Raw genomic sequence first — 27,164 nt, forward strand, 5'->3', positions numbered from 1 at the left:
AATCACTATTGGAAACATATCCCTAACATTTCTACACTATGCAGCCCCCTAAACCGCTTATTCAAGAAAGATCAAAAATGGTACTGGAATTCGGAAACTAAAAACACAGTCAATCGACTAAAATAAATATTAACGTCAACAAATGAGGTTCTGATCCACTAGGACCCAAACAAGGAAGTGACTCTAGCATTGATGCTTCACTAGTAGGACTGGGAGCAGTATTGTCCCAAATCACAGAGAAGTGTGAGCAACCCGTGGCATATGCTTCATGGACATTAACTGCAAGCGAACACAATTACGCACAACTGGAAAAGGAAGGATTAACAATAATTTTTAGTGTAAAGAGATTCCACTAATATCTCTATGGAAGAACTTTCACCCTAATCACTGACGACAAACCTTTGTTTGATTCTGGGCCTCCACAAAAGGATACTAATATTAGCTGCTGCCAGAATTCAAAAGATGGGCCATACTACTAGTCGCATACAACTATGAGGTAAAACATAAACTAGGAACATTCAACAGCCATGCAGATGCCTTATCACGCTTACCACTACCCGAAACTGAACAGAATGATGAAATTATTAAATGGACAGCAGAAGCCGCAGCTATCAACCAAGAACAACTGCAACAACTGCCCATTGCATCCCAGATGATCGGCAAAGAAACCTAAAAGGAGGCAACATTAAGCAAAGTCTTAGCTGAGTTCATACCAGAAGACCTGAAAGTTTACTTCACACACCACCATAAACTATTGGTTGAAGAAGGATGTTTACTTTGGGGTACCTGTACAATTATCTCGGCCAAATGGCAAAACACCATATTATCAGAACTGTACCACAACCATCCAGGAATGGTACAAATGAAAGCACTGTCCCAGATGCATGTTTGGTGGCCATCAATAGACAGAGACATTGAAAATATATCAGTCAATGCAGCCAAAAGTGTCACAGGCCAAGGCCAACCCATGGAAATAGCCTTTCAGACCCTGACATCGGATTCACGTAGACTTCACAAGGCCATTCATGGGAGACAATTTCCTTATAGCAGTGGACACACATTCCAAATGGCCAGTAGTGTCACATATGAAAAACGTCCAAACCGATTCTATAACTCAACAGCTACAGACCATGATTGCCACATACGGATTACCTCACGAATTGGTCACTGACAATGGACCCCTGTTTACACAAGAACCTTTCAAGAAATTTATGTGTGGCAACAATATCAGACATATTTGGTCAGCATCCTATCACCCAAGTACTAATGGGGAGGCAGAACGCTTTGTGCAAACATTCAAAAAGGAGATGAAAACCAAAAAACTCCTAAACGCCTCCTGGACTCACAAAATTGCAGATTTCCCATTGGGGTACAGAACACACTGCATTCTACCACAAAACACACCCCAGCAGAATTAATGTTTGGCCACAACCTGCAGACAAGACTGTCCACATTTCACCCAGATCTGGGCCTCTGTTTAGAAAGGTTCACATCGCCACAAACCTTACCTAAAGCACTGGAGGTGGGCAAGAGTGTACTGGCTCAAGATTACAGACAATACAAAGACCCCTGCTCATACTCTGTTCTAGTGGAAAATAGACTGTGGAAATGACACATTGACCAATTGCGGCCATTGTCTGACACCAAAGTCCACGGACTACCTCACGAGCTGGATGAGGTAGAACCCTACCTGCTGTGGCCTGCCATGGCAATCCAACCTTTTGAAGGGCAGAGACAGGTAGCCCAGTAACTGCGACAAGCAAACCAGCACATAGAAACTCGGAGGCCATCGAAGGCGGGCAGTCGCCGTCGACCCAAATATCGATGGGTTCCACCCAGAACAGCCCTGACCAAATACTGATCCAGCATGCCATGCCGAGGTGGTCCAAGAGAGAAAGAAGATCACCAGAGCACTTTAAGGACTATGTTCCATAATTATTATTAAGTTCCTTTCCATATTATAACCACTCAGTATATGTACTCTTATTCACACTAGTAGTCATGGGCCTGATGTAGCAATGGTAGTTAGAGAGGGCCCATTCAACATTTATTGAACAGGGTGGAAGAGTGTTGTGGGTAAGCCCACCTGCTGTCCATCATGATGCCAATGTCATGATGTCACCCACCACACACATAATATATCTGTATATCAGTAGCCATGTTAGTAAGATGGAATTAAAGAATGAGAAAAACACCACATCTCCAAGTCCTAATTGTGTAATTGCATACATAAGTATCCTGTGCACTTTGACTAATGCTGGGTGATAGGTTGTGGGCTTCATTCAAACATTTAAAAAAGCACCATACATTGAGAACTGGATCACTTGAGCTTCAGACATTTTTAATGCCCAAGAGTCTGAAAAATGTTGATAGAATGCAGAATTGTCAGGCAATTTGGAAACTGGCAAGACTAAATGAAAAAGCAGACAACAGTAAAAAAAAAACAGTAAAAATAAAGTTTGTAACTTTCTCCTGTAATAAAGAATTTGCACATGCACTTTTCAGAATTTATCTGGTAACCAAGAGAATAAAAAATGATTAATGTTCCATCTTTTATTCTTATGTGAGAGTTCTTAGACAACACATGGTTGAAGGAAAAGGTTGTTTAAAGTTTTTGTAAGCCCACAAGGCATGCCATGAAGCTTCAAGCCTCCATTACAAATCTCCCATACAGCAGTCTCGTCTGTGTGAGCCCCCTGCTTGCAGCCAAGTATAATCAAACAGGAACTATGATCCTTAAGACCTTGCTAGTGGCCAAGCAACCATGATCACTATCATTACATCTTCCTTTCTTAACAAAAAAAGTAGCTTACTTTTAACTAACATGTTTTCTTTGTATAACTCTGCAATTTTAACTTTAACACCAGGAACTTACATTTTCATTATTATCATTGTTAACATTTTTAAAGCTTGTTTTTTGTGTTCATATTTACATATACTAAAACCTGAAAAGCGAATAAGATAGCACTACTTCATTCAATACCAGGAGTCTTTAAATTTGCTCTATGAGTCTCTTAGGAGGATTCACATGTCTTGAAGATCTCCCTTTCATCTACTGCATGAACCTTTGCTTGTTGTACTTAGTTCCTACAGCAACAGATATAATGGTTGCTTTTGTTGCACAATTGAATGTTTTACCATATGCTGAACAATTTTTTTGTAGGTGTTGTGTACTGCATCGACAAAATGGCTTTCGATTGTCCCTTTCATTTTTGTTCACTGGCCACGCCTCTCTTTCCACTTTGGCATGCTTTTTGTTAAACGGTTTATGTCCATTCTTGCTCAATGCATCCAAGTTGCAGCTAGTTTCTGTAACCCTACAGAGTGCTATGGCTTTATCCAGGTCTAGATTTTGCTCTCTTAGCAGTCTTTCCCTTAGACTATTATCTGGAATACCACACACAAGTCTGTCTTTTATCAGCGAGTCGGTCAGTCCACCAAATTCACACATTTTGCTTCTGTTTCTCAATTCAGTCACACACTGATCAATACTTTCTTCTGTTTTCTGTATATATTGAAAAATCTATGCCTCTTGAACATCACGTTACACTTAGATATGCAGTATGTCTCAAACTGTTCCATTATTTTTTCCAGTTTCATTTTGTCTCTTTCAGCCGCAAATGTGAAGTTATTATACACCTCCAGGGCTTCATCACCCATGACATATAAGAAAATTAACACTTTAACTTTATCATTTTTCTTGTCAGCTCTGACTGTCACTAAATACAATCCAAAATGCTGTTTAAACTGTTCCAATTTTCAGCCACATTACCTGTCAGCTGAAGTTTTGCGGTGGATGTAATCCTTCCATTTTTCCACTTTGTTAGCTTCTCTTCACTGATCAGTTGCTGCCTTTAGATTTCATCTTAAAGTATTTCCTTCATCCCACTTCTGACACCGTGTTTCATCTTGTATTCATATGTGTGAGTTCTTAAGACAACGCATGGATGAAGGAAAAGGTTCTTTACTTTAAAGTTGTTGTAAGAAGTCCATGAGGTTGGAAGTCTCTATTACAGAACTCTCCTACAGCAGTCTCATCATCTGTGTGAGCCCCCTGCTGGCAGCCAAGTATAATCAAACAGGAACTATGATCCTTAAGACCTTGCTAGTGGCCATGCAAACATGATCACTATCATTACATTTTCTCCTGTAATAAAGTTTTTTTGCATATTCACTTTTCAGAATTTATCTAGATAACCAAGAGAATGAAATTATTACAATATTCATGTCTGGTTTTGCACAAAATTAGGTGAGACAACAAGGTGGATTGTATAGTTGAAGAAGTCAGAAGAGATTTTTTTGACAGATTAGTTCACAATTTGCTACAGAGCTACAGCATTTATTAAGTTCAAATTCAACATATAAGAAACAGCATTTCTTCAGATCACAGTGCACAATATACAACACATAACAATCACATATATAGATAAGGATATAATATAAAATATATATATTTTGGAATAATTTGCTTGGTTTCAGGATACTGTTGAATCTAATAGCCTGCAGGAAGAAGCTATTTCCAAGCTTGGCAGTCCTGATTTTATGTTCCTCTACCTCCTTTCTGTTGGCAGTGGGTCATAGATACTGTGTGATGGATGGAAAGGATTCTCAATAATTATTTGAGCCCTATTTATGCAACCAGTGAATGTCATCAATAGAGTGTTGCAGTTGTGTACTTACCTGTCAAGAAGTGGTGCCAGTTGCCGCTGATGGCGTAAGCAATGCTACGTGCATGAGTAATAGCGCATGTGTGCCGGTGTGTTAAACGTCAATATACGGGTGATGGATTCAGACACAGGAAGAGGAGAATGAGAGTGTCAGGATTACCTGTGTGGCAGTGAACCAATGAGAAGTTCAGAGGAGTTTGGCTGGATAGTGTTTAGGGAGTTGAAGAATTTAATATTGTGTCTGTGGAAGATAAAGAAAGTCAACTTCATGATGTACTGAAAGAACTTAGTGTGTATTTTTTATTTGTTTGTAAGCTGTAGTAAATCAGTGCTGTTACAAGTGGTGACCTGTGAGTTCACAGGACCTTCTAATTTAAAATGGATAGTGATAAGGACAAACCCCTTCCAGGAGCAGTTGGGGAGGTCAAAGTGAAGTTTCACCCCCCCTTTCATTAATAATACACTCGTATGGTTCATGATCCTCGAAGTGTGCTTCTCTGCCCTCAGTGTGACAAGTCAGAAGATGAAGTACGGTTTACATGTGGAGCATCATCCAGAGAAGATTGCCTGTAAAGTGGAGGATGTCTTAGTGGATCTGGATGGGAACCTCCCATATGATATGTTTTAGACAGCTATTCTGCAGCATAATCAGCCACCTAGGGAGACTCAAATTGCCCTGGGTAAGTCGGGTGAAAAGTTAGTCTGCAATTTTTCCACAGGAGAGCTTAGTCCTTTTATACCAGTGGCTATGAGGCATGAGATTTTTGAGTCTCTTCACGATCTATCGCATCCTGTCAGAAGAGCATCAATCAAACTAGGTATGGAATGTTTTACCTGGCCTCATATTAAATGGGATGTTGGATTATGGGCAAGGATTTCAAATTCCAAGCTGGGGATTTTGTTGTTCCAGATTCCCATTTCCAGCATGTGCACCTAGACTTGGTAGGCCTGCTTCTGCCATCTCGGGGATATACTTATCTGCTCCCATATGAAGACCGGACTACCAGATGGTAACAGGCCATTCCTATCACTGACATCCCTACAGAGATGGTCACTAGGGCTTTCATGGATCATTGGATTCCATCTGTTGGTGTTCCTGTCACTATTACAATGGATTGAGTGTCTCAGTTCGAGTCGGCGTTGTTCCGAACTCTCACTGATCTTCTGGGCACCATCTGTATTCGCATTACAGCTTACCATCCACAGACCAACTACCTCATTGAGCGTTTCCTTTGACAATTAAAGACAGCATTAAATGCAGATGGTGATGCATCTACATGGAGCAATTGTTTGCCCATGGTTCTCCTTGGAGTGTGTACTGATGTTAAGGCAGACCTTGGATGTTCAGCAGTGGAGGTAATATATGGCACTACATTAACCTTGCAAGACAAGTTTGTGAATCCAAGTCCAAGCACAACGCTCTATGATCTGGCCAGTTATGTTGATTGTTTTTGGGAAAACATGAGATTGCTCCAACCTACTTTTACATGACAGGTGTCACCTGCAGTGCACGTGCCAAATGATTAACAATGCTGTACTCATGTTACTCTAGCATGATGCTGTTCACAAACTACTTTAGCACATTTACATTGGTCCTTTTCGTTCTTACAACACCACCCAAAGACTTTGTGATTGATAGGAATGGAAAAGCTGACCCGGTTTCCATCAAAAGGTTGAAGCCAGAGTCTATTGGTGGTCCATGTTCTGTGTTGGAGTCACAGTTAGAGGACCAGTCGCACCCTTGCCAGTCAGACCATGCATTGCCTATCTTGCAGTATTGTATGATGAGGTCAGGCTGAACTGCTAGTCCTACAGACCATTACATAGCAGGACAGTCCCAATCAGTCACCTCCTTGTATGGCTTGGAGGGTGGTGGTGGTGGTGGTGGTGGGGGGGGGGGGGGGTGGAGAATGCTGCTGTCGTGGTCACGTACTTACCCTTGTCAAGAGTGGTGCCGGTCACTGCTGATGACGTAAGCAATGCTACACGCATGAGTAATAGTGTGCACATATTGGTGTGTTAAACATCAGTATATGGGGGAATGGATCTCAGACACAGGTGGAGGAGAGTGTCAGGATCACTTGTGTGGCAGTGAGCCAATGAGAAGGTTAGAGGAGTTTGGCTGGGTGGTGTCTGAGGAGTTGAAGAATGCAATGTTGTGTCTAGTGAATAATAAAGAAAGTCGACTCCATGGTATGCAGAAAGAAAAGTGCATTTGTTATTTGTAAGCTGTAGTACATCAATGCTGCTGCAGAGTAAAGGGAGATCCCAGTGATCTTCTCAGTCATTTTGATGATCCTCCTTATTGACATCTGGTCTGATGGTTTGCAGCTACTATAGCACAAAATGATGCAGCCAGACAGGACACACTCAATTGTGCTCTTGCATAATGTTGTCACAATGGGGTGGCCGCCTTGTCTTCCTCAATCTCCTTATGAGAAGGTGTTATGGGTCCAGGATTTCATTATTGTAATTTCTCATTGTCATAACTTTTTTCTTTAGCTTGTCTCTCCCATTTTTATTTTCCCAGATATCATTGTGCATATTCAATGTTGCAACAAAATATGTGGAATATAGCCACATTTAAAACTTTCAAATGATTAAACATTATTTTAATTTCATTTTGATCTACAGCATGGTAGCAGGCATTTTTGACCCATGAGCCTGTGCCACACAATTACACCCAATTTCCCTACTACACTGGTACGTTTTTGAACAGTGAGATGAAACTAGAGCACCTAGAGGAAACCCACACAGACACGGGGAGAATGTACTCCTTATAGACAGCAGCAGATTTGAACCCCAGTACCTTGCACTATAACAGCATTGTGCTAACTGCTAAGTTAACCGTGGCGCCAATTATATTGGATCTCAAACTCAAATCTTTATGAAATATTACTGCTCGAGTATAATATAATAAACTTTGCAAATGAATGTTATGCCATTAGTTTCATTCTTTAATGTAGCTACATATTATACAAATTATATAATACGATTGAAAAAAAATGAACCTCAAGCAGTGCCAGAAATGTTTATGTACAAAAGATCATTTATCTAGGTGCCTTGCCATTCATCCTGGGTGATCATGTCTCTCCATCTGTCACGATTTCTGGCCCTCCAAATTGTAATTGTTGCCTTTCTTGTTCTTCTTCGGTGAAGGCTCCATCTTTAGGCTGAGACCATAATCGATGTTGAGTTCATGATTATAAAAGGGAAAAATACTGAAGTGGTTTCCCGTCACCTTCTTCAGTTGCAGTGTTCATATTGGATGGGTAACCCTGCCCATTGATCAGCAGATTCATTTGCCCAGCATTTTTAGTTTATTGGACAGAAGGAGCATCTTTCATCTCCTTTTGATGAGCAATTGTGCAGTATCGACACTGATACGAAAGATCAGAGAGTGTAGAAATCACATTTATCATTGGTCAGCATATTTAATAGAGCTAACAATACATCAGAAAGACTGCAAAGAATCACAAAGCTCACCCTTCAATCTGTGATGAGAACAAAAGCTACATGAAATAAAATTATTAGTGAATTTGGAATTAGTTGATGAATTTATATATAAATAGGATTCAAAGTTAATAACCAACGTGAAAGAAGCACCATTGTTGAAACATTTGATTACTATCTGAAATAATTAAATTGGAAAAAAAGTGTGCCATCTCAGACGTCTTTGATTCAAAATAATCTTATAACTTTTACTAAAGATAATCAATTTTTAAATATTTGGTTTCACAAAGGCACTAAAATATAGAATATTATTATGAACAAAGTCAATTGATGTCATTTCAACAAATAAGGATAAATATCAAATAACTCAAAATATAGTTTTTTGCTATCTTCAAGAGAGAGGATATCTGTGGGAAAAGTTGGGTCCAACAATATTTTTACTGGCTTGCAGTGAGTTGGAAATTCTTATTAGGAGAGGTAATACTAAGAAATTTATTTCTGCAATGTATTTTTTATTACAAACAGGTACTATTAAACAGGAAGTCCATAAATCTAGATAGAAATGGGAGGTAGATCTAAATATCACAATTGGTGAGAAAAGATGGTCAGATCTTTGTTGAGATTGTATGACAAAAAATATAAATGTAAGTTATAGATTAGTTCAATTTAATTATCTGCATCAATTATATTTAACGCTGCAAAAACTGAAAAAAATTGAATTATACGCAACACATTTCCACAAAATCCACATCTACTTGTATTGAGATATATAGAAAGAACAAGACACAAGTTGAAATAATAATTTTATCAAGTGAAATTTATTAAAATCGCGTTAGTGGTGGCAAGGAAATATATTGCAGTGACTTGGAAATCAGATGCATATTTAAGAATGGAGGGATTGAATTCAGAAATTCAAAGTTATATTCCTTTGGAGAAAATTACAAACAATCTAAAAATAAATACAGTATCTTTTTGCAAATTTGGAACCCATATATGCAAAGTTTAGGGTTAAATATGTAAAAATGTATTTCTGACCTCTTGAGACCTATGTTAATCTTCTTCCCTAAAACGGCCATACAAACACTGTGGGATCCCAGTGTACGAACAGATCCTTCAACCAACCCAGGCAACTATTTTCTTCTCCCTTTTCTATACTGTACAACTCTGATTATCTGAAATGCTCGGAACTGGTTCCACTTTGGACAAACGGGTTTTATTTGGAGAACCGTTCATTTTTTAAAAACAGTCCAGTAGCAAAAGCAAATCACTTGTTACAACAAAGTAAGGCTTCTTAAGCATTAAAATAAAATTTAATTCTCACCAAAAAAATGCTGACCGCCAATCACCGGCACTTCCGCTCCGGCCCGGGACCTTGAGGTCCACTGCTGCTGCCTCCGGGAGCCCGGGGTCCACCACGCCGGGAGCCTGGGGTCCGTTGCACCGCTGCCGCCGTCGGGAGCTTGGGGTCCGCCATGCCTTGCTGCGCTGCTGAGAGCCCGGGGTCCGCCATGCCGCGCCACTGCCACCGCCGGGAGCCTGGGGTTCACTCCGCCGTTGCCGGAAGCCCGATGTCCCCGGTCAGTTCGGCTTCGAAAAAAATTCAAAGAAATAAGGATTTGTCATATCCTCGTTTATCCAAATTTTTTTTTTAAATTAGGGTAACAGGATTTCGGAGATTCCGAATTCGGATAATGGGAGTTTTACTGTACTTCATACAATTATATATCACATTTATATTTTCTATAATTTTTGTGCTGTGGGGGGATATAAGGAGGGAGGGAGCAGAGGTTAAGGGCTGGGTAAAAACTAGCCTGTAACCGTTGTAATTTTTTTTTAACTTAAGCATTACTGTTTTATTTAAATGTTAATTAATTACACGCTTAGAATTTTGTTTCAAGATCAGATTCAATGTATTGTCATTGTAATAAAACAGTGTCCTATTACACGGAATTGCTTTTGCCTACTGTGAGGCAGACAGAGGATGATTGAACCTTCAACAATCACACCCATCTACCTTTGCATGAAGTATGGCTCAAACCATTGTGTTTTTTTTCACTGGATGACAGCTTCCTCAGTTTTAAACAGGCTCGTTGATGTCACAGTTGGTAAAGTGCTGCGTTGGCAATAATTCAGAATCGGAAAGAAAATCAGAATTTATTGTCAAGAATAAATCATGAAATTAGTGTTGCAGAATCACAGTGTAAACATTTATATAAACCATCTTACAAAAATAAATAAAAAAAGTGCACAAAAAGTCAAAGCAAGTCAGTGTCTTTGGTTCATTAATTAAAAATACAAAAATTAAAAAAAAATTGCAGATATGCACAATAAAATACCAAAACCAAACTACGTGTTGATATACAAAGAAAGAAGAATCAGCACATTATCAAATTCTGCACTATTGTTTATAAATACAAAATTACATACCGGGCTGATCCTTCAAAGAAAAGTAGGAAATAGAAAAAAAAATAAAAGAGAAAAAAGAAAAATGTTCATTGATTATTCAGGAATCTGATGGCAGCGGGGAAGAAGCTGTCCTTGTGCCACTGAGTGCTCATCTCCATGATCCTGTACCTTTATCCTGATGTTAGCAGAATGAAGTGGGCATGGCCTGGGTGGTGAGGGTCCTTGATGATAGAGGCTACTTTCTTAAGACACTGCCTCTTGTAGACATCTTCAATGGAGTGAAGATTAGTGCCCTTGATGTCGCAGGCTGAGTTTTTTTCTCTTGTCCTGAGCATTGACATCTCCGTACCAGACAGTGATGCAGCCTGCCAGAATGTTCTCCACAGTAAAAGAGATGACAGCACGACTCGGGTGGGTGAGGGAGAGAGAAACTGTAAGGGGGTGGATACGACAGCACAATTTGGGTGGGCTTAAATCTGGGACAGCTGGCTTTTGTTCTGAAATCCAGAAAAATCCAAAATTCGGAACCCCCTGTCCCCCAAGGGTTCCGGATAAAGAATTGTGTACCTGTATATCATTGGCAAGCTGCCTTTGTAATTGCATTGAAGTGGAGGCTACAGGACTGATCCTTGGAGATGCTGCCATCCAGGAATTTGAAGTTCTTGACCTTTTCCACTACTGTGCCCTTGATGAGGACTGGTTTGTGTTTTCCTGACTCCCTCCTGAAATCCACAATCATATTCTTGGCTTTGCTAACATTGAATGCAAAGTTATTGGTGCAACACCACTCAACGGGCTGACCTTTCTCCCTCCTGTATGCTTCCTCATTGCCGTTTGTGATTCAACCGTGGTGTCATCGGCAAATTTGTAGATAGCATTGGAATTGCACCTGTCCACACAGTCTTGGATGTATTTTGGATCGAGGTGTGGGATAAGCACACCACCTTGAGGTGCACTTATGTTTATAGTCAGTGAGGAGGAGACCTTGCTTTCAATTCGCACTGACTGTGATCATCTGATGAGGAAGTCAAGGATCCTGTGGTAGAGGCTAATGGTTTGGAGCTTGTTGACCAGCACTGAGGGAATAATGGTGTTGAAGGCTGAGCTGTAGTCTATGAACAGCAGCTGTATGGATGAGTTGCTGATTTCTAGGTGATCCGGAGCTGAGTGGAGAGCCAATAATATTGCATCTGTGTTGGAGCGATTGTGATGATAGGTGAATTGCAGTGGGTCTCGTCCTTTGTTTTAATTCGTATGTCTCAATTCTGGCCATGACCAATCTCTCAAAGTACTTCATCACAGTAGATATTAGTGCTCTTGGGCAGTAGTTGTTGAGGAAGCTCACACTACTCTTCTTGGGCACTGGGATGATTGATGCCTTTTTGATGCAGGTGGGAAGCTCTGACTGCAGCAATGAAAGATTAAAAATGTCCATGAACACTCCAGCTAGTTGATTGGCACAGATTTTCAGTACCCTGCCTGGTATGCCATGAGGGCTTGACACCTTGCGAGGGTTCACCCTCTTGAATGATGTTCTCATGTCACCCTCAGAGACAGATATCACAGAAATTCCAGTAGGCACTGATGGGTTCACAAATGGGCATAGAAGGTTTTCAGCTCATCTGAATAAAAAGATGGGGAGAGGAGGGAAGATTTAGAGGAAAAGCCCCAGGCCAACAGATGAGGTGGATAGGGGTGAGTGGACAGAGGAGAAAAAAAGCTGAGGAATGATAGGGGAGGATGGGTAGTTCTCTGAATGGAGAGGGTCAGGGGTAGGGAACTGGAAAAAATGAGAGGAGAGAGAGAGACATAATAGAATCCAAAGAAGTTGATTGGAAAGTGCCCATAAGAAATGTTCGGTGCTGTTCCTCCAATTTGTGGGTGGCCATAGACAGACTATTGGTGTGGCATTGAGATGGTTGGCCATTGCTCCTTATTATTTGCAATGGACAGAATGAAGGTGCTCAATGGAACAATATCCCATGGCCACAATGGGAGAATTAGATGGAGTAGATGATCTCTGAAGATTCGTAATTGAAGTGTTGCTTCACTTGAAAGATTTGATTCTGGCCCCAAATGCTTGTGAGGGAGGAAGTTTGAGTATAAGTTAAGCATTTCTTGCTGTCACAGGGGTAGGTGATGAGGCAGCGATTTATGGGAAGGGATGAGTGGACAAGGGAGGGAGTGGTCCCTGTGGAAAGTGGAGAGCCAAGGAGAGGGCAAGATGTGTCTGGTGATGGGATCACATTGTAGGCAGCAGAAATTGCAGAGGATAGTATGTTGGACATGGAGGTTGGTGGAGTGGTAGATGGAAGTGTGACTTGTTGGGTCTAAGTGCAGAGGGCCCTTGGGAAGATGTGTGGGACTTAGAGGAGATGCAGGTAAAGGGTGAGTTGATGGCAGTAGAGGGATAGCCATTTTTTTTTTTAAGATTTAGGACTTCTTGGATGTTCTCGAATGGAAGATCTCATCCTGGGAGCAGATGAGACAGATAAAGATGAACTGAGAGAAAGGAATAGAATCGTTCCAGAGGTCAGGCTGTGAAGAGGTATAATCGAGGTAACTGTAGCAGTTGATAGATTTGTGGAAAATGTTTGCAGTTTATCCCCCTACTCCTTCAAAAATATGGCTTCCCCTCTTGACATTGACTTGAAAAGTAGGAAATTAATCTAAGCCTCCCTTAAACCTTGGGTAGAACACTACGTCCTGTTCTGGTCATAATATGATAAAATATTCATACAACTTCTAGAAAAGATACACCATGGACTTACAAAGATGATACCAGAAAAGCAAGAGTTTAAATATCAGGAAAGTATGGAGAGATGACGCGTTCATTATCAGCAATCATTCAGTCAGTTTTACCTCAGGTTTAATACTTGGTGCCTTACAAGCTAGATTTTGAATGTTTGAATGAACTTGGATCGAATTACATATCTTAACATAGCATAGAAATAGGACTTCTGGCCCAGTGCCTTCTCATTTTTTAAAATTCTTTGTGATGTTTCTTTAATTGTAATAAAGATACTTGGGTTATTTTGTATTAATTATATTTTATTAACAACTTTTGACCTCATGGGGCATCTATTTTGTGTCTAATCTGAGGTGGAACATTCATCTCTGACTCCTTCTAGTGGTGAGGAAAATCATCAACTCTCAATCACCACATCCCCTTTTCCTTAAGATGTTCAATCTAGCAATATGACAAGCTAATGCAATATTTATTTCAATTTAAAGCTTAGCTCAAACATCAGCAGCACAATCTTTTAAAGTGTGCAGTTCATTTTCTTTGAGAGATTCAGCCTGTCATGTGCTTTGATAATGTGTGTGGATCTTCTCAACGCAGGTGGATGTATCAACTCAGCTGGTCCACTACTGTCTAACATTGGTGGTGTTTCCTTTGTTGCTGTACAGGCTGATCTTCTGTATTTGTCTGTTCTTGCAGTGTCACTTGCGTTTTCAGCAGACTCTTTTGGTTCCTCCTTAGTATTTGACCATCCTCTGCTCTTACAGAGTAGGATCTTAGATTTTCTTCCTCCAGAACTGTGGCCTTATTGTCCCAGGTGTTGGAATCTCCATATCTCACTGTGTCATGTTGTGTGAGTGGCCCTAAGCTCTTGCTAACTTGACAGTTTGCATTTTTGTCTCCTTTGCAGATCCTTTTGTTTCTGTTTGAGTCTGCAAAATATGGAAGTGTTTGTAGTCTACCTCCCATCAGGAGCTCAGTGGGTGACATCTCATGTTTAAGTGGTGAAGCTTGGTAACTCAACAGAGCTAGATAGAGGTCTGAGCCATTGTCTTGTGCTTTCTTGAGCTGCTGTTTAACTATGTGAACTCCTTTCTCTGCTTTTTTGACTGGGGATGCAGAGGACTTGAAGTCACATGTCAAAAAACATACTCTTCTGCATAGATCTGTAGCATGGTCCATTTTCACTGTGGACAATTTGAGGAATTCCACGACTTGCAAAGATCGATTTCATATATTTGATCACAAAGGTGTCAGACATTTTGAGAAAGCAGTGCAATATCAGGATGGTTAATGGATAGTCAATGTCCAGCAGGTAATTCTTTCCATCCAGGTGGAACAAGTCAGTCCCAACTTTCTGCCATGGTTCTTCCAATAAGTCAATTATGATCATGTGTTTCATTGGCTGCTTTACATGATGTTTCAGACAGGTCTCACAGCTTGAGACAATTCTGTTAATGTTAGGATTTATCCCTGGCCATAATCAGCAGTTCTAGCCCTCCCCTTGCATTTTCCCATTCCAACATCTAGTCACAGTGATTGAGGAATGACAATTCTGCTCTCTCTGAGCAGAAGCCACTTGACAACACTTAGCTCAACTCTGATGCTGTAGTATGGCTGACATTCACCTCTAGGCCATCCTTCATTCAGATTCTTGATGACCTTCTGTAGAACTATGTCCTTTTCTGTTTCAGCTGCAATCTGCTTGGATTTCATGTTAGATACGGGAAGAGATTCAATGATGAGGTTCACGTGGAGATTCACATCTGTCTCTGTGGAACTCTGATTGTGTAATGCACTCTGTTATGCCCTAGACAACACATCAGCCACCACAATAAGGTTCCCTGGTGTGAACAGAAATTCAAAGTCATAATGTTGTAGCTTCACAGTGTTTGGATTCATGGCAACATCTCACTGAAACTATTTTTTGATTATGGTTATTAGTGGATTGTGGTCAGTCTCTGCCATGAATGTTGGTAGACCATATACAGAGCTGTGGAATTTCTTAAGTCCATAGATGAGACCTAGAACCTCTTTCTCTACCTGCACATTTTGATATTCAGATCCGGTCATTGTCCTTGATGCATATGCAATGGGCCTGAAGCATCCATGGATATTTTTGTCCTTCTGGATAGGTCAAAGGACATCAAGAGCACCAGTTCTGTTGCAAGAATGGCCTTCAATCATCTCCATTCTTCCTCATGGTTGGCATCCACTTGAATTCACATTTGTAACGATTTTCTCAGATACTTTTTTTGGGGAAGACAGGTATAGAATGAATTTACCAAAGAAATTAATTATTCCCAGCACTCTCAATATGCCCTTTTTGTCAGTGGGTCCGGGCATCTCTAGGATTGCTTTCACCTTGCTCTTGTCTGGCTCCACATCTGCCTCTGTCAGTTCATCTTCCAGAAAGGTGATTTCCTTCTTAGTAAACTGACAGTTTGCTCTTTTTAGCTTTAATCCATACTTCTCAATGCATTGCAGTACTTTGATGAGCCTATCATTGTATTTCTCCTGTGTTGATTCTCATAGGATCATCTCATCTATGTACATGGGTACCCAATTTATTCTTTCTATGATGTGCTCCATTCTCCTGTGGAACTCTTCAGGAGCTGAGAAAATTCCAAAAGGCATCCTCAAACAGGAGTATCAGCCAAATGGTGTATTGAATGTACATTATTTTGTGCTGCATTCATGCAGTTTTAATTGCAAGAATATCTAGGATTCATCCAATTTAGTGAAAACTTTTCACTGGCCATCTCACTTGTAATTTTATCTCTGGTTGGAATCTGATAATGTTCCCTCTATGTTTGCATTCAAGTCTTTGGGGTCCATGCACATGCATGGATCACCTTTCTTCTTTTTGACACACTCCATTGAATTCACTGGGCTCCTCCACTTTCTTTGTGACCCCTAGTGATGTCATTCAGTTGTGTTCCTGCATGAGCTTTTCTTTTAGTGGTACTGGAACCCGTCTTGGGGCATGCATTACTGGCTGTGCATCCTCCTTTAACTGTATCTTATAGGTGAACCCCAAACCCCTTGAAGATGTTAGGAAATTGATCCAGTATTTCCTCACTCTCTTCTGTGCATTGATGTTTTTAATGTGGAACACCCTTTTATCTAAGCCTAAGTTTTCATATGCTTTGTCACCAAGCAGTGTGTCATGCCCATCTAGCACTAATGCAAATGTGAGGTGGTGCTCTTTACCTTTAACTTTCTCCTTACGTCTACCTGTGTCTTTCATGTCAGTGCGCTGTCCATTGTAGGCCTTGAGCTGAACAGAATTTTGATAGACGTATAGTTTTTTATTCATTACCCTGATGTCGTGCTCCAGATCAAATTGACCTTTATTCCTATGTCCAGCTTGAAAGGAATATCTGCTCATTTGCATGAGATGGCACCTTCCACATGTCCTGCTCAACTCTGTTCACACTTGGCTGTTCAGTGTCTGTTGGTTTGAAAACTTCCTGCACTCCCATGCCTACAAACAATGCATAACTAAGGGCAGTTTCTTCTATAGCATGCACACTTTCACTTCTGTTTTGTTTCCCTTGGGAAAAACATTGCTTTGCATAGTGATTTTGTCCTTTGCACTTGTTACAGACTTTTCCATAGGCTGGGCATTGGTGCATGTTGAGTGCCTCATTGTTTACATTTGAATGTCTCTCCATATTTTTGTTGTTTCCTTTGTCTTGTTCTCTGTTCATGTGTGCATCCAGACATTGTGGTTATGGCTGTGCTTTTGTTTTCACCGACCCTTGCGCACTCACCAAACTTTCTTCATGTGCTTCAGAGCTAATTCACTGGTGTGGAAAATATTCACAACTCCAGCTAAGGTAAGCTCCATTTCTCATAGCAACCTCTCTCTCACACTTTCTTGTCAATAATTGTGAACACAATTTGATCACTGATCATTGAGTCTTGTAGTGACCCAAAATTGCATGTTCTTGCTTTCAATATGTACATGAGCTAAACATATACCTCATTTCTCTTTGGTGAGCAGTGTTCATCAATCATCACGATAATCTTGTTGAACTTGTCCTGGTCATTTACCTCGGCAAAAACAAATGTGTTGAAATCCTCTAGTGCTTGAAGTCCCACCATGAGAAGTAGCAATGCAATCTTCCAAGCATCCAGTTTGCTATTGAGTCCAAGGGCTTGCAAATACAGTATGAATCATTGTTTGAACAACCGCCACTTATGGTTGACATTCCCAGTCCAATTCACAGCGTCAGGAAGCTTCACCTTTTCATGTTTCCTGATGATACCAACTCCTGATACCATGTGATGTTTCTTGTATTGTAATAAGGAAACATGGGTTATTTATATTTTATTAAAAACTCACAACCTCATAATTAACCTGAGATGGAACATTTGTCTCTGACTCCATCTAGTGGTCAGGAGCATCACCAACTCCCAAACACCACATTCTATACAAGAATAATAATTTATTTCAATAAATTAAAATATCATTTTTAATAACATGTAACCCTTTGCCAATTACAAAATTCAATAGCATCCTTATTAACATTTGAAGCTGTATTTTAAATTATCAGCAGAATGTGTGATTATTTGAAAATTACATTTTGTGCACCATATTACACTGGAGTATTAATTTGTACTTACATGATTGTAAAATAGTAATCTATCATGATATTTTAATATTACTATTCTTGTTGTGTTGTAGTGTTTTATATCATCTTTCCAGCGTATGCTCTCAGATTGTGACATTGGTCTGTACCTTGAATAGAACACTTTCATATTTCATTTGTTACATTAAGATTAGATGTTCAAGTTTCTTCCCTTACCTATCCCAGAACTAGTTTTTCTTTTTGATTATTTTAGGTCCTAAAGAGCTGAAGATGCTTTAAGATAAATGTTCGTTTAACCCGATGCAAGATTCCAGCTTGATAAAGGTATTTTTGCAAAGCAGCTAATTGTTACTTTAATTGCTTGCTAGCCCTCTTTAACAAAATGGCATTCTGGTGAAGAGCATTTGATTTAGATGTGCCAAATAACTGGGAATAAAGAAATCAATGTATTCAATTTGAGCATTAATTAAATGTGTTTCACTATTTGTTGCTGAAGGTTTGACAAGGCTGTTGAGACACTTTGCCATGAGTTTTTCAAACTATGTTAATATTTAATTCAAAAGCTTTAAGGGGATTTAATCCACAGAAAGTAGATTTTGTGCTGTTATACCTTAATAGGTGACATAAAAAAAACCTAAAAAGAATGAATGTCTGGCCAATGGCACATTGCTCAAGGTCTCCCTTGATGGATTTGAATATCTCCATTATAAGGGAAGAGTCATGAGATCAGGCTGTTGTGGTGGAAGAGAGTGGCGAGTAAAGGGAATTCCACATTTATGGTATGTTGGTACAACCTCCACCATCTTGCAACCATGAACACCTATTACCACCAGTGCCAGTGTGACATGGATCAATAGGAGAAATGAAATATTGATGAGGAGGAAAGAAAATTAGGATAGGCAAGAGTTGGATATCCCCCTACACTGGAATAGCTATTATAGAAACCATTGAAACCTGTGATAAAAGGAGGCAATTCAACTTATGGTGCCCATATCACGTCCTTTGAAACCTTAGGGACCTGTTTGGTGTAGCTGACCAATTTCAATTCCCCAAACCATTCTTTTGCTGACATGTCTGTCCATGGTCTCATACACTGTCAGATTGAGACCACCCACAAATTGGAGGAACAACACCTCATCTTCTGAATGGGGACCTGCATGGCATTAATATCAACCTCTGGCTTTCATTAACCCCCCACCACCACCACTTCTTCCCTGGTCAGCTTCCCCAGCTCTGTCTCTCCTTTTTCCCTGATTCCTTTCATAAAGACAAAAACAATTCTCAACTCTCCTCTTATCATATACAATTAACACCTTTTTTTGGTCTGGAATCCTCCACCAGCCAGAACAATGTCTATTCTGAGATTTTCTTTCTTTTTTTGCCTATTTTGTTTATTCTTTACTTATTCCTTGAAGAAAGGCTCGGGCCAAAATCATCCTGAGTTCTTCCAGCACTTTGGTGTGTTTTTGTTATAGTTTTGTGAACTTGAATTTTAGAGAGATTGGCATTGGTGTCCACCTTGATCCCTTCAAAGATGTTACCTCATTCCTCATGACCACAGTCTATTTTGGAGGTCTATTGTTGAACATGCTTACTTAATGTAAATGACTGAGTGTATCTTGGCCCTCAACACTGGTGATGCTGTCCTGGCAGAAGACACTGATATGGTTTGTTTATTCTTGCAATGAATTTGCAGAAGCAAATATGGTGAACTTTCTAACTACTGAAAGTCTCAAAAGCATATGCCACCTAGTTTTCCATTAGTTTTGTGCCATCCGAGGTATTGATCTTCTAATACCCACTATTACATTAGATAGTTCATTCAAGCAATGAACCCCTGACCTGAAATGCCAACAAATTATCTCCCTTTACCTTTGTTGTATAACCTGCTGAGTATAGTTTGTTTGTCACTCCAATTCCAGCATCTTAATTATGCTTTACTATAACTTATCTATAACTTTCAAATATTAGTCTCTGAAGTTGAAAGTTGCTGTAATTCAGCAGGAGAACTGCACTGTTGAAGATGTAGTCTGTCAGATGAAATCATAGAAACTTAGTTTCAAAATAAATTAATATTTAAGGGGCCAGGCAGCTTAACAGCGAAGAAAATTTTGGATTTTTATACAGATAGAAATTGACTATTATGCCATACCAGAGACTTATAAATACGGGAAAAAAACTGGACAGTGCTGCTGGAGCGGCTACAGCTCCTCTGCAGGGTTATATTGCCGAGTCTAACTACTGACAACTTCATACACACAGCCTGTTTTATTTTAGAAGCCAATGCTGTTTTATTTTAAATCCTGTGATCCTGGGTTATGGGCCCAAGAGAGGGGCACCTGTGCTGGCAGCAGCCTTGAGGGGTTGCAGACTCCCTTGAAGGAGAGCACTGGTTCAGGGCATCGGAAAACTCGGAGATCGTGCCCTCTGAGAATGGGAAGGAGAAGAGGCAATGATTACAGTGGAAGACCAGTGAGGGGCTCTACAGCTGAAGAACATTCAAAGCAAGGAACCCATGAAGGCTGCAGACTGCTGGCAACGCAATCAAAATAATCACACCAGGCTGCAGACTGCTGGAGACTGTTTCAAGACTGGTTGAAGGGATACCAGGATGTGAAAGAGTACGAAGGGCAGGAGGGGCTCCTGAGGGGCCTCGGGTTTGGATCTGGAGCTCGGGTTGCCAATGGTTTGCACTGAAGTCTGTGTGCCTACAGAGACTACAAGACCGCTGGAGGTGAATTCACAGACACAGTGACTCTGAAGGGATTTACTTTTGCTTCTTTCTTTTCTGACAGTAAGGAGTGCTGGGCAATTTCTGCTGAGGGCGAATCTCATCTGTCTTACAACAGACTAAATGCAATTTCATGTAATTTACATCTGCTTTATTACATGAAAATAAAAGAAAATTGAATCTTGAGCTTATAAGATCTTCAAATCCACAGAGAAGTAACAATCTTAGTCCCACCAAATCTGGGTTCATTTCCAAAAGTCAGTGAAAAGTTAGTGTTCAAATGTTTGAAAGGTTGAAACACATTGATCAGCTTTTTAAAAGCTGATGAAGCCAGTACATTTTGTATCCAAAAACCTTTGCATGATAGGCAACCAAAAAAAAAATCAAATAGGAGATACAAGCAACAACAGAAGCTGGAATCTGGAGGAAAAGAACAAACTGTGGGTCAGGCAGCTTCTTTTGAAGAAGATAGACAATTCCAATATGTTGTTTTGAGACTCCTACTCTGGACTGGTCTCTTCATTTGGAAAGGGATTTCATTATGCTAAAGATGACCAGGTATTCATCTTATATTCACTGATCAATACGAAAAAAATAAATTATCTGTTCGTAAATAATTTGCACATCATATACACTTCATATTCTTCCCAATTATCCCCCAACTATTGCACATTTGATTTATCTGTACCGGTCATCTTCATTGAATGCAGTGCATCATTTAGGTAAATGATTAATCTCTTGCTATTCATAGTTACTTTTTGAAAATAGAGTTCATAACACAAATGGTTTGGAGAGGCTTGGATGCAGAGAATCCTGAAGGCAAATGGCACAATTTCATCCCCTCAATCACTGGCTAGAGGGTCTAATTACAAGAGAATGTACACTCTAACATCAATATAGCAATGCATTTTTTGAATTGTATTTAGATTGCCTTTAATCATCCCAATGGAAATGTTTCAAAAGAAGAATTCAACGTAGATTCCTGATTTCTGTCTTCAGTACTAACAACAGAGCACAACAATTTTCCTGCTCAGAGTTGATTGTATAAACATTGGAACACTTCAAAAGAACCATGTATTGGGATTGCAGGGGAAATTCATATTATCACCCTTCCTTTACCTCTTCTAGACTACAGAAGTATGGAAGAAATCAAACACAACATAAAAAATATTAGTCATTTTCACAGACAATCACAATGTTTGGTCTCAAAAATGCTGAGGGGACAAAAACCCTCATTGCATTTAAAAACATTTTGGACATTTGCTTGACTTAATTCATTATGGGCTTTGGAGAATGGATACATGGGCTTGGCCTTTTCTGGTTTTTTTGAATGTGATGGTCACCAATGGGCCAAACAATATGCCTTTGAACTAAGCTTATATAAAGTCTGAAGTTCAGATCATCTTGGACCATGCAACTGTATCTTTCCTGCTCAGCTACACAAAGCCTGGGAAGCCCATGCCAGAGATGGTCAAGTGTGGCCAGTCCAAATAAACTTTAAAAATATTTCGATCCCCTGAGAATGATAATTACTGCAATGTGTCAACCTGCACTAATCCCAAATGCAGCATATATGGTACACAAAGTCATACAAGTGCACCTCAATTAAAACCCAAAGTGGTGCACTGCAGCTGAACTATGGTGACAAATTTGATCATTATTGCTTAGCCCCCAATCTATTAATTGGGGGTTTAAAGTTCACCCAAATAGTTTGCATTCATTTTTCATAAAACCAGCATCTGACTGCAGATTCCTTCTGTCGAGGAAGCGGTCACAGGGAAAGATCATCCTGCTACTTTGTTAGTGCCCAGTATTGAGGATTATAGAGAAATGTTCATATTCTTAGCCAATGAAGTACATGAAGGCAAAAAAGACGTGCTGTCGAAGAAAGTATTAACTTTAAATCATTAAATTGAATAAAGTCAATATCTAGTGTCATGACAGGATGAAATAATTTATACAGATTTATTGGCTGATACATTTTGGATACCAGAGAAAAAATACAAATTACCGGAGAAAGTCGATGGGTCAGACAGACCTGGAGGAAAATGGACAATTGACATTTTGGGTCAAAATCCTGCAAGCAGTGACTACCAAATTTCCTCCATTGATGCTGTCTGACCTGTTGTGATCCAATAACAGTTTGTCATTTTTTGCTCGAGATTCCTGCATTCAGTCTTGAGTGTCTCGATGTTGGAGCATCTCACCTATTCTTACTCGATGGCGAGGTGTATGGAGTTGGGGGTAAATGAAGTAAGCCATCCAACAATCTGCGGCATTATTTCATCCAAACTGAAGGGCTGGTGGCCATATCAATTCCTTATGTAAACACACATTAACAACTTTTCCATTTGCATTCTGATGACCACACCTTTGGCTCACCTGCAGAGCAGATCCACATGTCTGTGTAATGAGAAAAGAGCTAAGGAAATTTCTAACCTGGGAATTCTTTTGCCTTTGACCCATCAACTCTATTTGCTTCTCATCAATTTCCACACACCCTTGAAGTATTTATAGTTTGCAAAGATTACATCTAAATTTTGGACATGATCCAGCCTTGAAAACAATTCTAGGTCAAGTCTCTGGTTCTGAGGGCCTCAGACTCCAGCAATTCCAATGATTCCTTTCCACTCCAGAGTGTTTGCCTCACATTACTGTGTGTGCTTTAGTCTTGGACCTTATGTTAATTTAGACTTGCAAGATCCACAACTAACAGTTAATCAAAGATAAATTGTTGATATAAGTGGGGGAAAAAAAACCGAGAAGTTATTCTTAGGTTGAAGCAGCAGAAATTAATCTCAAACAATTCAATTTACTACTGCTGCATTGGAAACATGAAAAAAACTCTCACTTTTGAGTTGCAACAGTTAAAGGCTACTCAGTGCTAGGCTTAGGGGAAAAAACCCAACTGCTCCAAAATGTATTGTTCATCCTTTACATCTCTTGCTGTGCAAAGTGAAGTGGGATAGCACCCCATGAATATTAATCCCAGTCAGGTTATGATAATGTGTTTCTTCCATCACTAAAAATGTGTACCCGATGGAGATTTGGGGGGTGCTGGTAGTCATGGTGGGGACCTGGCTGATGGTGGACCTCAGTTTTCTTCAGGCTGACTTCCAGGCCAAACATTTTGGCAGTTTCCGCAAAACAGGATGTCAAGCGCTGAAGAGCTGGCTCTGAATGGGCAACTGAAGCGGCATTGTCTGCAAAGAATAGTTCACGGACAAGTTGCTCTTGTGTCTTGGTGTGAGCTTGCAGGTGCCTCAGATTGAAGAGACTGCCATCCGTGCGGTACCGGATGTAAACAGCGTCTTCATTGTTGGGGTCTTTCATGGCTTGTTTTAGCATCATGCTGAAGATTGAAAAGAGGGTTGGTGCGAGAACGCAGCCTTGCTTCACGCCATTGTTAATGGAGAAGGGTTCAGAGAGCTCATTGCTGTATCTGACCCGACCTTGTTGGTTTTCGTGCAGTTGGATAACCATGTTGAGGAACTTTGGGGGGCATCCGAGGTGCTCTAGTATTTGCCAAAGCCCTTTCCTACTCACGGTGTCGAAGGCTTTGGTGAGGTCAACAAAGGTGATGTAGAGTCCTTTGTTTTGTTCTCTGCACTTTTCTTGAAGCTGTCTGAGGGCAAAGACCATGTCAGTAGTTCCTCTGTTTGCGTGAAAGCCGCACTGTGATTCTGGGAGAACATTTTCGACGACACTAGGTATTATTCTATTTAGAAGAATCCTAGCGAAGATTTTGCCTGGAATGGAGAGCAGCGTGATTCCCCTGTAGTTTGAGCAGACTGATTTCTTGCCTTTGTTTTTGTACAGGGTGATGATGATGGCATCACAAAGGTCCTGAGGCAGCTTTCCTGGGACACAGCAGAGCTTGAAAAACTCATGCAGTTTGGCATGCAGAGTTTTGCCACCAGCCTTCCAGACCTTTGGGGGGGATTCCATCCATACCTGCTGCTTTGCCACTTTTCAGTTGTTCAATTGCCTTATATGTCTCTTCCTGGGTGAGGACCTCATCCAGCTCTAGCCTTAAGGGTTGTTGAGGGAGCTGGAGCAGGGCGGATTCTTGGACTGAGAGGTTGGCCCTGAAAAGAGATTGGAAGTGTTCTGCCCATCGGTTGAGGATGGAGATCTTGTCTCTGAGGAGCACTTTGCCGTCTGAGCTGCGCAGCAGGCTTTGGACTTGGGGTGAGGGGCCGTACACAGCCTTTAGAGCCTCATAAAAACCCCTGAAGTCGCCAATGTCCGCGCTGAGCTGGGTTCATTTGGCGAGGCTAGTCCACCACTCATTTTGGATCTCCCGGAGTTTGCGCTGAAGATGGCTGCATGCACGACGGAAGGCTCTTTTCTTCTCTGGCCAGGATGGCTTTGCAAGGTGAGCCTGGTGGGCAGCTCACTTCTTTGCCAGCAGCTCCTGGATTTCCTGGTTGTTTTCGTCAAACCAGTCCTTGTTTGTCCTGGAGGAGAAGCCCAGTAACTCTTCAGTGGATTGCAGTATGGCAGTCTTCAGCTGATCCCAGAGGGTTTCAGGGGACAAGTCTGTGAGGCGGATTGCATCCTCGAGCTTTGCTTTGAGGTTTGCCTGGAAGTTTCCTCTCACTTCATCTGACTGCAAGTTTCCAACATTGAACCTCTTTCTGGGGGCTTTACTGTTCCTGGACTTTGGCTTGAAGTGAAGGTTGAGCTTGCAGCGAATCAGCCAGTGGTCAGTGTGGCATTCCGCGCTGGGCATGACCCTGGTGTGGAGCACATCTAGTTTGTCTCTTTCTCGCACCAGGACGTAGTCCAGGAGGTGCCAGTGTTTGGATCGGGGATGCATCCAGGTAGTCTTCAGGCTGTCCCTCTGCTGCAAAAGGGTGTTTGTAATGACAAGCCGCTGTTCTGCGCAGAGCTCCAACAGGAGCCGCCCATTGTCATTGCACTTGCTGACACCATGCTTGCCCAGGATTCCTGGCCAGGTTTCTGAGTCTTTGCCGACGCGAGCGTTGAAGTCGCCAAGGATGACAACCTTGTCGGCTGTAGGGGTGTGTTGAATGAGGTTGCGCAGATCAATGTAGAACTTGTCCTTTTCTGCTGGTTCCGCCTGGAGGGTTGGAGCATAGACACTGATGAGGGTGATGCGACACTTGTTTTGAAGGGGAAAATCGCATGGAGATGATCCGGTCCGAGTGGCCTGTCGGGAGGTTTTCGAGTTTGGAGGCAATGGAGTTCTTGACCATGAAGCCTACACCAGATAGGCGCCGTTCACCCGTAGGCTTGCCAGACCAGTAGAGTGTGTAGCCCGTGCCGCATTCTTGGAGGCTGCCTACATCTGCAAGGCAGACTTCACTGAGAGTGGCTATGTCAAAGTCAAGTCTGAGGAGTTCATGTGCGATGAGGGTAGACCAACGTTCAGGTCGGTGGCTGTCAGCCTTGTCTAGCATGGTTCTGATGCTCCAGCATGCTAGCTTGAGTTTGTGAGCATCTTTTGAGGGGGAGGACGTGGACATGTCCTCAGGCCTGCGCAAAGGATGCCTACAGCATGGTAAAAGGCCATTTTGGCCCATGAGCCCATGCCACCCAATTGCACCCAATTAGTCTACAACTAATGGTACATTTTGAACAGTGGGAGGAAACTTGATCCCCCTGGGAAAATCCATGCAGATTATAGGGAGAATGTACCAACTCATTACAGGCAGCGCAGGATTCGAACCCTGGTCCCGATTGCTGGTGCTGTTACAGTGTTACACTCATTGCTACGTTAACCGTGTGGCCTAAATTTGTAGGGAACTAAACTGGCAGGAAAATCAGAGCTGACCCAGCCCAGTTGATGGAGTTGCTTTAACTTGAACCATAGAATGATGCCATATTACAGCACAGAAAACAGGCCCTTCATCCCTTCTTGTCTGTGCCAAACTATTAATCTGCCTAGTCTCACTGACCTACACTCAGACCATACTCCTCCCCATCCATGAACCTGTCCAAATTTTTCTTAAATGTTATTTTGAGCTCGCTTTCACCACTTCAGTTGGCAGTTCATTCCACACTCCCATTATTCTCACTGTGAAGAAGTTTCCTCTGATGTTCCTGCTAAACTTTTCCCCTTTCACTCTTAATCCATGTACTATGGTTTGAATGTCACCTAACCTAGTGGAAAAAGCCAACTTGCATTTACTCTGTCTATATCCCTCATAATTTTGTATACCTCTATCAAATCTCTCCTTATTCTTTTAACCTCCAGGAAATAAAGTCTTAACCTGTTTAACCTTATCCTGTAACTCAGTTCCTGAAGTCCAGGCAACATCCTAGTAAATTTTCCCTGCACTCTTTCAATTTTATTCATACATTTCCTGTAACAAAGTGACCAGTACTGCATATAATACTCCAAATTTGGCCACACTAATGTCTTGTACAACTTCACTATAACATCCCAACTCCTATATTCAGTACTTTGATTTATGAAGGCCAATATGCCAAAAGCTCTCTACCTGTAATGCCACTTCCAGGGCCTTATGTATCTGTATTCCCAGATCCCTCTGTTCTATGCACCTCACTCCTCTACTATTTATTGTGGTTGTTTTTTT

The 27,164-nt window shown here is 41.0% G+C and overlaps 1 long non-coding RNA gene across 2 annotated transcripts in view; it reads left to right on the plus strand.

The window, feature by feature from the left end:
* Positions 1-27,164, plus strand: part of LOC138737658 (uncharacterized) — a 122,323-nt gene that overhangs the window by 35,946 nt on the left and 59,213 nt on the right. For both annotated transcript variants that reach the window (XR_011341116.1, XR_011341115.1), the window contains exon 3: positions 18,121-18,191. This is a non-coding gene — a long non-coding RNA (uncharacterized lncRNA). The remainder of the gene's footprint in view (positions 1-18,120; positions 18,192-27,164) is intronic.

This window comes from Narcine bancroftii, chromosome 6 (genome assembly GCF_036971445.1).
Source record: "Narcine bancroftii isolate sNarBan1 chromosome 6, sNarBan1.hap1, whole genome shotgun sequence".
In the NCBI taxonomy this organism is placed as follows: domain Eukaryota; kingdom Metazoa; phylum Chordata; class Chondrichthyes; order Torpediniformes; family Narcinidae; genus Narcine; species Narcine bancroftii.